Source organism: Ursus maritimus, unplaced genomic scaffold (genome assembly GCF_017311325.1).
Source record: "Ursus maritimus isolate PB19 unplaced genomic scaffold, ASM1731132v1 scaffold_11, whole genome shotgun sequence".
Lineage (NCBI taxonomy): Eukaryota > Metazoa > Chordata > Mammalia > Carnivora > Ursidae > Ursus > Ursus maritimus.
This window is the reverse complement of record NW_024423453.1, coordinates 62187552-62201107: the sequence shown is the minus strand read 5'-3', so window position 1 is coordinate 62201107 and position 13556 is coordinate 62187552. Positions and strand designations below refer to the sequence as shown.

Here is a 13556-nt window from a genome sequence, read left to right as displayed (position 1 = left end):
GCCACATTCCTGTGCCCACAGGGTCCAGGCAAGTGGAGATGGGTAGATCAGAGTAGGGCACATTTGACTTGGACACTTGGACAGACGAGAGAATTCCTTGGTTCTCAGGCTCATCTTTAAAAACGTGTGCTGAGGGCATGCAGAAAAAGAATGAATTTGTATGGCATGATGTCCAAGATAAAGCCAACATGAAAAAAACCAAGACATTCATAGTCTGGAGAGTACATTGTTGGTGTGGGAAAGGAGGAGAAGGGGCAGATTCTTATTGACTTCTATGTGCCTAAAAGATCTCTGCGAGGAGGAAAACTAAAACTGATTACTTGTTTGGGTGATGGAAACTGGGCACAGGGTGTTGGTGGACAGGCATAGGAAGAGACAGAGAATTGGAGCGGAGCAAAAAAAAAAAACACATACTCGGTCCCCCAGGGAGGCTCTGGGGCTTCTCTCCCACCTGGCGGGGGAGACATTCAAGAAGAACCAAGCTTGCTACAATCTGTGATCCCCTCCTGAAACTCCATCTGACCAGAGGAAGTCTGGATGTCCTCCCCAAGCTCTGAGCCTGGCCCATCTGGGGGCATCCCTGAGGAATGAGTGGGAATATTCTACCCCAACTAATGGCAGAGAAAGCTAGTTCTCACCTCCAGCCACCCAGATGGGACTCCCCAGAGGAACTTCCATGATAATGAATTTCCAGGCTCCAGTCCCAGGGGTTCTGATTCAATTAATCTGGGGTGGGACTCAGCCATCAGCGTGGTTTTAAGGCTCCCCAGGGAATGTGAGTGAGTGGCCAGGACTGGGAACCACTGGTCTTGAGCCAGAAACACTAGACCAGGGATCAGATGGCCACGCTGTAGGTGCTGTCAGGCTTGCTGAGCCTCAGTATTCTTGCCCATAAAATGGGGGTGATAATCTCCTAGGTTTGGGGGATTGGCAGAACTGAGGTTTATACGCACTTTCTGCAGGTTTAGCATGCTTTGCGAATGCAGGGTGTTCTCACGAAGGGCTTTCTGTGCAGTCTCAAGGTCACACAGGCTTCCTTAGCATCTCTCCGAATCTAAAGACCTATTAGCAGCCCCTCCCAGGCGCCAGCTGCCTCTTTGCGGAGATGCCAGAAAGTGCTGTGAGTGTGCCTCGGGGCGGCTCTACCTTACAGGACTTCTTTCCGCCAGACAGGGGAGCTCTGATGGTTTCCAGTGAAGCTTTTTGGAGAGGATCTAATCGCAGACAGACCGTAAGCTCTCTCCACACCACAGTTGCGTGAGCAGAGGACACGGACTGGAAGTCCTCCCTGCTCTCCCTGAGCTGCACAGTTCACTGCAGAAGGCAGGGGCAGCTGTGGCTAGAGGGAGAACCTGTTAGGGGAGGGTCTTCCCTTTGGAGTGGGAAAGAGCTATGACTCCGTGACTTTATGAGGCTGCCTCCAAGGGTAGGGGAGTTTATTTTAATTGGTGGTTTCTAAAGCAATCCAGAGAAGGCCTATGAAGACGGGGTCAGGAGGACTTGGAGGCATTAACAGGAGCGCCAATGCGCTGTGAGTCAGCTAGTGATGATCCTTTGATCGGCGGAGCTTAGGGAGTGTGTGGAAGAACCCAGGTACGCATCCCCTCGCTCAAGCCACCCAGTGGCCCCGAGGAGCAGGTGGGATCACCCCATTCCACAAAGGAGAAAATCGAGGTTGGGAGGAGTGAAGTGAGTCAGCCCCAACCACAGACAGGTGCCGGTCGCCGGACTTGCATACAGTCTTCGGACACTGGCCGGCCTCTGCCGACTCCAGAGGGCATGGGCCTTGGGGTTAGACGCCCATGGGCGCTTCTCGACCATTCTGTGCCTCTGCGTCCTCTTCTAAGACGTGGGGATAACCACGATCGTCTACATAATTTGCTGGGCTCAGTGCAAAATGAAAATGCAGAGCTCCTTGTGGAAAAGTATGAAGAATTTAAAGATGGCAGCGCAGAGCGTTTCCTCAAGCACGGGGCCCAGAGGGGCTGCCAGGGTTCCTTGCTCATGAAGCCAGCCCTGGTGCTAATAATATCAGCTTCATGGGCCATTTCAAGGATTGAAGTAACAAATAATCGAGCCCTTCACACGTTGCCTAATCTATGGTGAACCCTAGACAACGTTGTACTTTAAAACTTATTCCTAAGATGATGAAACCTATCAGTGCTACATCAGTCATGTGACCAGATAAACTACTATGCGCTGCACTGAGCAGTCACCCCCTTCAGCCCGGACATGCTGGGTGGCCTGGGCACTCCATGCACCCTGCATCCTTCCCTGGAAGCTGACTGAGATGAAGTCGATGGGCTCCACCTCCCCCCAGATGTTCAGGTCTCCCCTTTAGAGTCTCATCCCGCAGTGGTGACTAGCAGGTCTGCCACAGGAAAGAGGAAAAAAAGCTCAGCTTAGGAAAACACCACTCTCTATCCCCACTCCCTTCCCTCCCTGCTCCTATTCTAAACACCCCTGTCCATGGCTCAGGTGCCCCAGAGTGACCAGCTTTGACAGTGTGTTATCCACATAGTAAGAGCAAGGGCAGGGGGGCTGAATGCCTCAGCTCTGGCCCCAGATCTGCTCCCCAGAAACCGAGTGTTGGGGCTCAGCTCTCTCCTCTCAGCCTCCGTTTCCTCCTCTGTACAAGTGGGCTTCCTACCCCAACCCGCCTCGTGAGGATGCTGTGAGCATCCGCTGAAACCTGGTACATGAAAGTTCGCTGCCACCTTTGAAGAGCTGTACCCACCTGAGGATTATTACTAGCATCAAGGCATGTGCGGGGTGTGGAGAGGCCTGAGTCAGGGACTCCCCACTTGAGGGGCGTGGTCACCCGTAGCAGGCAGGGACAGAGCCCTAGACTGTTTCCCATGGCCCCCAGCACATGCATGTGGTGAAGATTTGTTGAAACAGGACCCGCTCTCAGGCCGCCTGGTCCTCAGATGGTGTCCCAGGGATCGCTGCCCCTCTGGATGCCCTGGTGTCCAAGAGCCCCTGTGGAGTTGTTCCCTCCCTCTCCAGCTAGGCTGCTGGGAGCTGAGCTGGAATGTCACCGACTCAGGTCACTGCAGGGATGTGGGCACTCAGCTGGGTGCAGGGGAGCCAACGCCAGCCCTGGAGGGCTCCCTGGTCTGAAAGGGCAGTAGGGACTTCCCTTTCCCCTGGACAAACCAGGGATGTGGGAGCGCTGGCCCTGAGAGGAAGAGCCCTCCAACACCTGGGCAAAGGGGCTTGCTTTATATCTAACCTAATTCCTTCCTGACGCTGGGGAACACATTTTCTCTCACTCTGAGCCTTGCAAAGGCAGACAGCCTGGGGAGGAAAGCCAAAGGATACTGGCAGAACCAGGCGCCCAGAAAAACAAGGTCAGACCCTAATCCCACCAGGCCCAGGCGTGCCCTGCCAGTCAGGCCACCCGGCTGCCGGGGGAAACGTGAAATTTCCCGCAACAGAAGACAAGCCTCAGGGGCGCATCCACCTTTTTGTAGTAGCAAGAAGCCAGCGCCCCAGGACCTACGCTGCCCAGGAGGACTGCTGCTCAAACACGCTCCTGGCTCACTCGCGCCCACAGTGGCTGCTGCAAGGGAGGCTGCGCCAGCCATGAGCTAATTCTCAGGCTGCTGGGGGAGCCAGGTGGGTGCAGCTCCGTCATCAGCCAATTATGCCCTTGTGTCATTATGACCTAATCTGTTCACTTGGACAACTTTCAGACCCACTTCCTAGATGGACTCCATGGGCAGGGAAGGGCGCAGGGGCTGCTAACTCATTCTCTCTGTCGCTCCCTGTCTCTGTCTCTCTCAGGGGCGAAGGTAGGAGGAGCCCATTGCCTGGCTGCGCTCACTCCCTGTTGCTCTACGGTCTAAGGCACTCAAAAGCCACCCTTGCCCTGTTTGGATCCCCAGGCTCATGCCTGCTCCCTGCTGTCTGAGGTTCTTCCCTAGAACTGTTTCGTTTCTTCTCCACGGTATGCAATTTCCCCAGTGCTCCTGTCCCATGGAGTAGCTCGCTCTCTCACCCCCTCGGGGCTTTGCATAAGCTGTTCTCTCGGCCTGGAACACCCTTCCCTTCCTCTACCCATCATTTCTCAGGGGTTTTCTTTTTCAGGAAGTGTTCCTTGACTTGCCCCAGCTGCTTGTGCCTGGGATGCAAAGAGAGCACATCAGAGAAACAATTATGTCACCACAACAATATTAGCTAACGCTTACTCAGAGCGGACCATGCCAGGCATTGTTCTAGGAGCGTTACATGTACAAACACAGGAATCCTCACAACAACCCCACAAGGCAAGTAGTATCGTTGTCTCCATTACACACATGAGGAGACTGAGAGACACAGAGAGGCTGAGTAGCAGAACTAATGAATGGGAAAGTGGAGATTTCACCTCTGCAGTCAAGCTCCAGGCTGGCTCATCTACCACTGGGCTTACTGGCCCTCTCAAACCATAGCACTGCTACAAGGAACTTTCCTGATGGTTCCTTCATAAGACTCTGAGCTTCATGAGGATAAGAACCAGATTTTGCATCCTGGAACACACAGCACTTGCCACCATGCTGCTCTCTCTAAACATCTGTGGAATGAACGAGCAAATAGAACAGTTAGCCACCTGGGCCCCCACTCCATGCACTGTGGCCTGTGCTCATTCAAGTCTGAGCCAGTCTGGGCAGGTTCACAGAAGCAGAGGGGACCTGGTCCCCTCACTGCCTGTCCTCATGAGCCCTGCCCTGACCTCAGAGTCCCAGACCCTCAGGCCCTAGGAAGACAGGAATAGCCTCATCCTGCTTCAAGTGCCAGGACTGGGAGCTGGCACGTGGGCCAATCCAGCATCACAGGTGTAGCTGGAGGACTTCCTCTGTGTCCAGCATTGTGAGGTAATTTCCACCCTGGGTCCTTTCTCTCTTCTGGAAACAGAATTTCTCTGTGTGCTTCCTGTTGAGTAAGGGACAGGCGGGGTTAGATAGGGAGAGAAAGGTAGGGGGCTAGGTGATTGGGCCCACCCAAAATCCCAGAAATGCTGAGGCGTAACAACCAGAGATAAGGGAACAGAACCACACCACCTCATTTGTCTTAAACAGCAGAGACGAGATAGTCAAAGGAGAAGTAATCATGGTGCTATCAGGGGTGACATCAAGAGGATTCAAGTTCCCTGGTCAGTTTTCTATAAAAGACAGACCATAAAAGCCCTCAGGGGTCCCTATTCAGGAGCCCTCTCACTCTAGGGAGATTTTTTCTTTCCTTTCTGTTCTCACCTTCACTGAATAAACTTCCACTTCACTTCACCCTTTTGTGTCTGTGAGATTAATTTTTTGACTCAGTGAGACAAGAACCCCGAAACCCTTTCAGGATGTGCATGCCTTCTCCGGCCTGAGTAGGTGGTCACATGACCCCAGCTGGGCCAATCAGAGTCTTCCTAGGTTTCCTTACCAGAACTATCCAGAAACCAGCCATGGTCCATGCTGACCTGGGGTTGCTGGGGGCCTGTCCTCTGAGCAGAGAGGATCAGCTCCTCCCTCCTTCCTGTCCCATGCCCTGACACCTAGCTGAGAGTAGGCGACTTGAGCTTGGCCAATCCGATGCTCAGGCCCAGGCCTCAGAATGGGGGATGTGGGGCGCCTGGGTGGCTCAGTCAGTTAAGCGTCTGCCTCCGGCTCAGGTCATGATGCCAGGGTCCTGGGATCGAGCCCCTGCTTCTCCCTCTCCCTCTGCCTGCTGCTCCCCCTTCTTGTGATCTCTCTCTCTCTAATAAATAAATAAAATCTTAAAAAAAAAAAAAAAAAGGACGTGGTGTGCCTGAGGCCCAGAAGGAGAAATGGTTAGGATTCATTTGTGGCCAGATGAACCTTGGAGGCAGATGTGAAGTGCAGGGGAAATGGCATTATCTTAGCCAGATCATCCCTGCTAAAGGACAGTTGCAGGACGTGATATATAATAAGAAATATATATTTGGTTTCCATCCCCAATTTCTGATACAGAGCTCCTGAAACCCTTGGAATGTCCTTAAGTGATAAGAGCAATTAAGAATATTTCTTGTTGTAATGTCTGGGTTTTGTCCTTAGTTCTTGAAATAGCTCTAGAGCCAGAGAGGTGAAAGGAGTGTCTTACTATTCATAACAAGCCCCTTTCAACCTCACCGGAGTTTATGTTAATGGGGGGACTCACAGAAAGCCCACTCTGTGATGAGAAGGTTGGAACTTTCAGCCCGGCCTCTGCCCTGGGAGGTGGGGGGGAGGGGCTGGAGATTGAGTCAATCACAAATAGCTAATGATTTAATCAATCATGCCTATGTAATGAGCCTCCATAAAAACCCTACCCGAAGGGGTTCAGAGAGCTTCTGGATTGGTGCACGCATGGAAATTCTGCGGGGGGGGCGGGTGGCGCACCTGGAGAGGGCACGTGAGTTCTGCACCCCTTCCTCACACCTTGCCCTGTGTACCCCTTTATTGGCAGGTGAATGAAAGGAAATGCTTCCCTGAGTTTTGTGAGCCATTCTAGCAAACCAGTGAATCAGAGGAGGGGGTTGTGAGCAATTCCCAATATATAGTCAGCAGGTCAGAAGTCCGGGTGACAATCTGGGACTTATAGTTGTCGTGCAAAGCCGGGAGCAGTCTGCGGGACTGAACCCTTCACCTGCGGGTTCTGACACTGACTTCAGCTCGATGGTGTCAACATTGAGGGAGATCATAGGACACCAACTGCTGCCTGCAGAGAGCTGGAGGGTTGTTTGGTGTGGAAAAATCACACATCTGGTATCAGAAGTGTTTTGGGGGTATTATGTGAGTAAAAACCTAAAACCCCACGGAGTCGGTGTCAGGCAAACCGTTTAATTCACAGGGCCTTGCCTCCCACTCTGTTTTCTGGAGCCGCCTTGGCTCTGCCTGTTGTCTCCCTTGGGTCTCTACCTTCCGCCAATTCTGTGAACTCCTTGCAGCAAGACTGTTTTCTGGTGCTTAGACCGAGAGCCCTGACTGAAAGAAGAGGGGGATGTATAATTCATTTGGGGAGACAGAATCCATCCCTGAGGGCTCAGCAGTGTCCTAAAACAGCATGCCAACTACAAAACTCTCCCCTCCCTGAGAGGCAGGCGGGGCCTCCTCCAGCTGAGAATTACAGGGACCCGTTTTGAAAGTAGGGTTGGTGCAGTGCCCCCCCTGTAGAGTTATAGCAAGGATGAGAAGGGCTTGGTGGACTGTTATGCATCTTAGAAACTTAAATTCAGGGCAGCTCAGGCCACAACTCACACCTGGATTTTTTTTCTTTCCTTTTCTAAAGCAGCTAATTTTTTTCCCCAGGTGGGTGAGGGGTCAATAGGTCTGGGGTGTGGAGGCGGAGTTTGACAAGGCAGGCTTCTTCAGCCAGGTTTAATCATAAACCCACAATGCTTATCTTAAATGGAGGAGTGGGGGGAGGGGAGGCCGACTCAGGCCTGACCTCCGGTGGTGGCCCATGGTGGCCTTCTAGTGAACTTCTAGTGTGTGCTCCGCACACTGGCAGGAGTGCTCATGACCCGGGCTGAGGGGTCGGGGGATACAGCCCTGTGCCCTACAGAACTACCCAAAGGAGCCAGGGAGCTTCGAGGAGCTGCCAGAAAGCGGGTTTTCTCTCCTGTCAGAGGTTGCCATGGTGACCGAAGCAGGAGGGGACACCTGCTGGTCTGGCCCTCCATAGCTCATCTTTATTCCATGTCTTGGTCTGAGCCGCTGTCGGGAGGGAGCTCCTGAGATGGGAATGACATCTTGCAGAGACTGGACCCTGGTGGGGGTAAACTGTGCTGGGACACTGTGTGTGTAGGGGGGGGTGTTACACGGTCGCATGTGTGCTCTGGGTGTATGGTGGGGGATGACAGTAAGGGAAGGGGGATGGTACCAGGGTTGTGCCTGTCGGTGGGATCTTCCTCAAATGCCCCCCACGATCTACAGACCTCAGGGGACAGCTGCCCGCCCAGAAGAACACTTCATTTCCCGCTTCCTGGAAGTCATCTCTTTGCTGCCTGGATGACCCCTCCTGGCAGCAAGTCACTGTGAGAATCCAGGTATTTCATCTGAGAGTCCGAGGCTCGGCTGCCTGCCCTCAAGCCTCGGCTCGGTCAGCTGGCCTCCGTCTGATTGCATGCGCCCAGTTCATGCGTGTCCGCTCACATGCCCCCTCCACACAGACACCGGCTCTGACCATCGTACCGAGATATCCTTCTTCGTTTCAATCCCTAGCTGTTGTCACCCATCATACAACTATGCTGGTATATGTGGATTTGTTTACTTGTTTACTGTGCATTTCACCCACTAGAACGTAAGCTCCACGAGGACGGTGACGTTCTCTTGCTCACTACTGTGACCCTAGCACTCCCAACACAGTCGGTGTCAGTAACTTTGTTGAAGGAATGAATGACTAGCCTGTCTGGGGCCTCCCTGCTCCTCACAAAGACTAAAGCTCTGCTTTCCAGCTCAGCCAAGGGGTTGCTTCCACTCAAAAGTCCTCACGGGTGCCTGACCCACCAGGTCGTTCTTTGAATCCCCCCTGGCACTGGCCTCCACGATGCTCACCGCACATGAGCCTGTTTGACCTTGAGCCGTGGAAGTGTCCCGCCTCCCTGACCAGATGTCTAGCTTCTCAATAGGAAGAGCATCGCTTCCTCTTTTGCATCCTGAACACAAGGATCTACAAACAGTAGATGTTCAATAAATGCTGAGGATGGCGGGGCTGTGAATTAGTGAACACACGCCAGCTGGAGTCGTTCTGCCTCCAAATCTGCCCAGCAGGAGACCTCCTGCAAGTTCACAGGCATGACTTTCAGGGTCAGAAAGAGTCTGACGGGGAAGCGGGTGGCTTGGGGGGCTGGCCTCCCCTTGAGGCTTTATCCTTCCCCTGTAACCTCATGTTTGAATGTGGCTGAGTCTTTGAGGCTACTTGAAACACCACCTCATTCTACAGCCTTCTATGTTCTTTCTGGGTGGAACCAATCGCTTCTTCCCCTGACAAAATCTTTTTAGTACTTTTCTGCACCAACTAGTCTAGGTATTTGCCATGTCTCTCCTTGGATTGCATTAGTTAGCTAGGGTGGGAGAGGAAAGAGTCCCCCGCCTGAGAGTCAGCTCCAGGGACCCTGTCCCATCCCGAGGGACCGCAGCAGCTCACTTCCCCTCTCAGGGCTTCTGCTTCTCCCCTGCAACATGGGCAGTGTGGGTGCAGCGGCCTCTGCACTTCCTTCCACCCTGACATGCGCAGAGTCTACACCGCAGCAGCCGGTGGGTGGTCACCATGTCCCCGAGCTGCACCCGGGAGGGTAGGGGGCAGAGGAACCCACTTACCCACACTCCCCTGGGAAGCTCGGTCTCCGGCGTCCAGTGCTAATGGTTGTACCTCCACGTATCATTCAAAGTTCCTATTTCCTTACCTGGAATAACAAGAACGATCACACTGATTTTGAAATCACCCCGTACACGAAAGTTCACAAGTTCTTCCCCACACACGATAGTCTGGGCTGGAGAGGCCTTCCTCAGAGTTCAGCCACAGACAAACCGCAGACCAGAGACATCTCGAGACATGCGTGGGGTCACACAGCTCCGTTAGTGGGGTTTTCTGGGCTTGGGTTCCTCTTCTGACTCCCAGTTGAGCTTTTACTGTCTAGAATACCTGGAAACCTTGCTTCAACTCGCTGGGATATTGTGAGGCAAGATTCGATAAAAAAAAAACCACTTGTTCAGACCTTTGCACATTCTGAGTGCTCAGCCCATGCTGAATAATTGATGGGCTCTGCTCCCCGCAGCTCAGAGCAGATGCACAGGCCTCCTGCCACACGCAGGGCTGGGAACAGGAGACCTTTCCTATCTTTTTGCCCAGTGAAAAAAGTTGCCCAGAAAATCACCAAGAAAGAGTTGTGCTTCCCTGTTGCTGCAGGGACAGCAACCCCCCCCCCACCCCAGATCTAATTTACTGCCTCACTGAAAGGAGAGGAGAAAGTGCAGGGCTGCTGCAGGGAGGGGGCTGCTGGGCCACCCGGAGTCGGAGTCGAGGAGTCAAAGCCATAGTGTCCCCTCCAAGGCTGTGAGGCCCTGGGAAAGGGCTGCTTTGCTCTGACAGGCAGGAAGAAAGGTGTCTGAGAATCCTCAAGTCCCATGAGGGGGAGGGGCAGGGGGAGGGGAAGGGGGATGAAGGGGGGTAAGGAGCCATGGGAAATGCGGAGTCTGAATCAGGGGCCCTCCTCCAGGGAGAGCATGATGAGGCAGAGCTGCCCAGGAGGGGGCTGAGGCAGCCTGTTGCCAACCCGGCCCACAGCTGCATGTGACCACAGCACTTTTCTGGCCAAAGGCCACGGCATTGGGGATTAGAGGGTAGAAAGCTGACGCAGAGTGGCCTTTACAGCAATTGGCAGAGATCAAAGTAGAAGGCAGTTCAAGCCGGTGTTCTGGCTATAAAAGTAGGGAACATTTCACAGCTGACTGAAACTCAGGGTGCCACTTCACAGCTAAGGGCGCTGGGGTGTACACTGTCCCCCTGTGGAGTGCAGCCCACCAAAGTGTGTCCCGATGGGGATGCGTCTCAGCCCCCACACAAGGCAGATTTAGGACTATCCAAATCCACAGGATAATTGGCTTCCACTTCAAATAAGCAGAATCAACCAAGTCCAGCTCAAATGGGAATTTGTTTTGATGATGGGCTTTCTATTTTACTCTGCATTACAAGTTCCAAAGCCTAATGGTTTAGCAAGGACTTCCTAAGAAGTTTCGTGGTGTGCTCTGTTCTTGAAGTCACTTCTCTTTCATACTCTGTCTGGGCGTGCTGACCTCTCCAGGGATTGAAGTGCCCTTAGAGTTTCCCTGTATTTGGGCAGGGCCCGTCCTCGGCCGCCTAGCAATGTCCAGCGCTGCCTGCAGCTAACCCGAGGGGCAGGACTGTGCCCACCCTGGGGTTTGGAGGGAACACTGGCTCAGGAAGAACAGAAAGTGGGATGTGTTACCTTGCTCCCCACTCGTGTCAGCTTGAGCTGCATGTAGCTGGGCTGTGGAGCTGCCTGAGTTCATCCCTCACAGAGGGCGGGGACTGGTAGCAGGAGAAAGAGATAGAGCAGGTTAGGGATGGGGCAGGGCTGCGTGCTGGGGGACAGGGCTTGATAGCCCAGTCCCAACATTTCACCAATTCTACCACCTTGCGTAATTGCTTTAACCCTCTAGGCCTCAAGTTCCTCATCCATGGAATGGTGTTCATAATGGAACCTACCTCAAAGCTTTGGAAGGTCCCAATGCGATAGAGTGTATGTGAATTCTTAGTCAGGCCTCTAATAGGACTGTCCCCTCCCGTCCATGACAACACTTGGCTGGGCCTCTCCTTGACCTACCAAAGGACAGAATGACTGCCAGACCATTCAGGTTAGCTCCTGTGTGTCTGTGTGCTCCAGAACGCTCGAAGCATCACTTTCCTGTCAGCTCAGTACTCTGGGCTGCTCAAATCATCTTTCTAACCTGCAACCCGGATCAGACTCCACACTCCTTGAGGGCAAGACCATTGTCTTACCTGGGATACAATGCCTACTATTGATCTTAAAACCCTTCACAGACGTCGCGAGATGTTCTGTGTGGTTTCATTAGGCTAGCTGCAGCAAGGGTGCATTCAAAGCGGGACTCCCCAGTCCTGGCCAGCAGCCTCAGGCAGAGGGTCTGTGCCCCAGAGGGGGCTGTGACAGGGGCTTTGGCGGTTTTCTCTCTGCTCAACACCGGGCATTTGATAATGAACAGAGTAAGTGTTAGAAACGCATTCTCCCTGGTGAAAACAGAGGTATTCAGGATATGTGGGTTGGCCAAAATTACTTGAGACGTTCTTGACCTGGAAAGGCAGGACTAAAGAGTCTAGTGAGCTCTCAGGGGAGGTGTGGTTAGGACACCTAGAGAGACAGATGGCTGCGACCTCACTGAGTCCACAGAACAAGCTGAATGAATTCTGCTGGGCCTGAATGCAAATAGTTGTTCAAAATATGTCTACATAGGGGCGCTTGGGTGGCTCAGATGGTTAAGCGTCTGCCTCTGGCTCAGGTCATGATCCCGGGTCCTGGGATGGAGCCCCAAGTCAGGCTCCCTGCTCAGTGGGGAGTCTGCTTCTCCCTCTCCCTCTGCCTCTCCCCCTGCTTGTGCTCTGTCTCTCTCTCTCAAATGAATAAATCTTTTAAAAAATGTCTACATAGATGGCAGAATGTGGTCTGAGGGCTTGTTTTCATCCAACCTGCTAATGAGGTTCACCTTCCCTTGCTTCAAGTTTGCAGCGGTTGCCGTCCAGCAAATAAACAACCACCCACCCAGCCGAACCCTGGAGTTATGACCGAATGGGCGTAAGTCACTTCATAGTGTCTCAGGGTCCCCAGGGCACAGCATATGTCAATGCTCACAGGACTAAGGAGGTACTGTCACTTTTCACTTTATGGGCGTGGGGGTAGGGGTAGGGGGATATAGTCTGGGCCCTGAAAGGCCTTCCAAGCAAGGATCTCATCGTACTGCATACTCATCGCCCTGAGAGCTCCCCAGCTGGCCTCCGGGGCTGAAGTGCCCGGCTCATACTCAGAAGCTCTGCTGGCTTCCTGGTATGAGGAAATGCTGCTCGGCCTTCAGTAAGCCCCGACACTGTGGCCACAGTGGAGGTCACTGTCAGGGCCCATTGTGTACCTGGAAAACCGGCTCTGAGCTGGGCCTTCCCTTCGAGATCTCAAGGGGCAAGCCCTATGAGGAAGTCTTTTGGGACCCATTACTAGTTCCCACAATTAGATCAGATCCTGGGGGTGGCTGTATGTGTGGGGGGGATTTCTGGCCATACTGGAGAGACTGTCTTGAAGAAATGGAACTCAGGCTGTACCCCTGGCTGTACCCCTGGATAAGCTGAACGCTGGCCCCTTCCTGGGGCTCTGCAAAGGCTGCTGGGCAGGTGTCCTGAGGTGAAGGGGCCCCTGAGGCTGGAGTGCTTGCTACTGCTCCATCCCTAGAGATGAGCGCCCTTCCTCGATGGGCAGTGCCCACAGGGAGATGGGCTGTGCGCTCCCTTCTCTAAAGGCTTTTCCTGGGTGACTGCTGTTGCAGGGTCGGGGAGCATTCAGTAGGAAAGCAGATGATGTGGGGAGTGCAAGCTTCTAACCTCTCCTCTTGCCCACCTTCTTTCCCCTTTTCTTTCCTTTCTCTCCCATACTTGTCCAGAGAGAAACGGGGGTGGGGGAGTGAGGGGGAAGCTCTGGGCTTTTACACACCAGGGCGACTGTCCTGACCATGGAAAAGCTGACATTTGCAGCCTTCCAAACTCATGTTGGCAACTCAACCCTCTAGGGCAGCCCAAACTCTACAGGCTGATTGCCAAGTTCCCCGCTAAACCCCTTTCCCACCTCCCGCCTCATCCTCCCTGCTCCCACCCTCTCTGCAGCCCCTCCCCATGCCTTCGAGGTTGGCCTGAGGACTGCTTCAAAATTTGCCTTTTCCGTCCTTTCTCCTCACCCCAATCCAAATCCCAGGGTGCATTTGTGTATTGAGAGCCATCCAGGGTAATCCTAGGAGATTTCCAATTAGTACGAACTCCCTCAACCCTAGTCTATAAACCAGGGAACAAAC

The 13556-nt window shown here is 53.4% G+C and overlaps 1 protein-coding gene across 1 annotated transcript in view; it reads right to left on the bottom strand.

Moving 5' to 3' along the window:
- The window catches only part of FAM167A (family with sequence similarity 167 member A), a 33984-nt gene extending 24611 nt beyond the window's left edge, over nucleotides 1-9373 (bottom strand). Inside the window, exon 1 of the mRNA XM_040626457.1 lies at nucleotides 9288-9373. The gene's annotated coding sequence lies outside the window, so the exon portion shown is untranslated. The remainder of the gene's footprint in view (nucleotides 1-9287) is intronic.
- Nucleotides 9374-13556: the final 4183 nt, after the last annotated feature.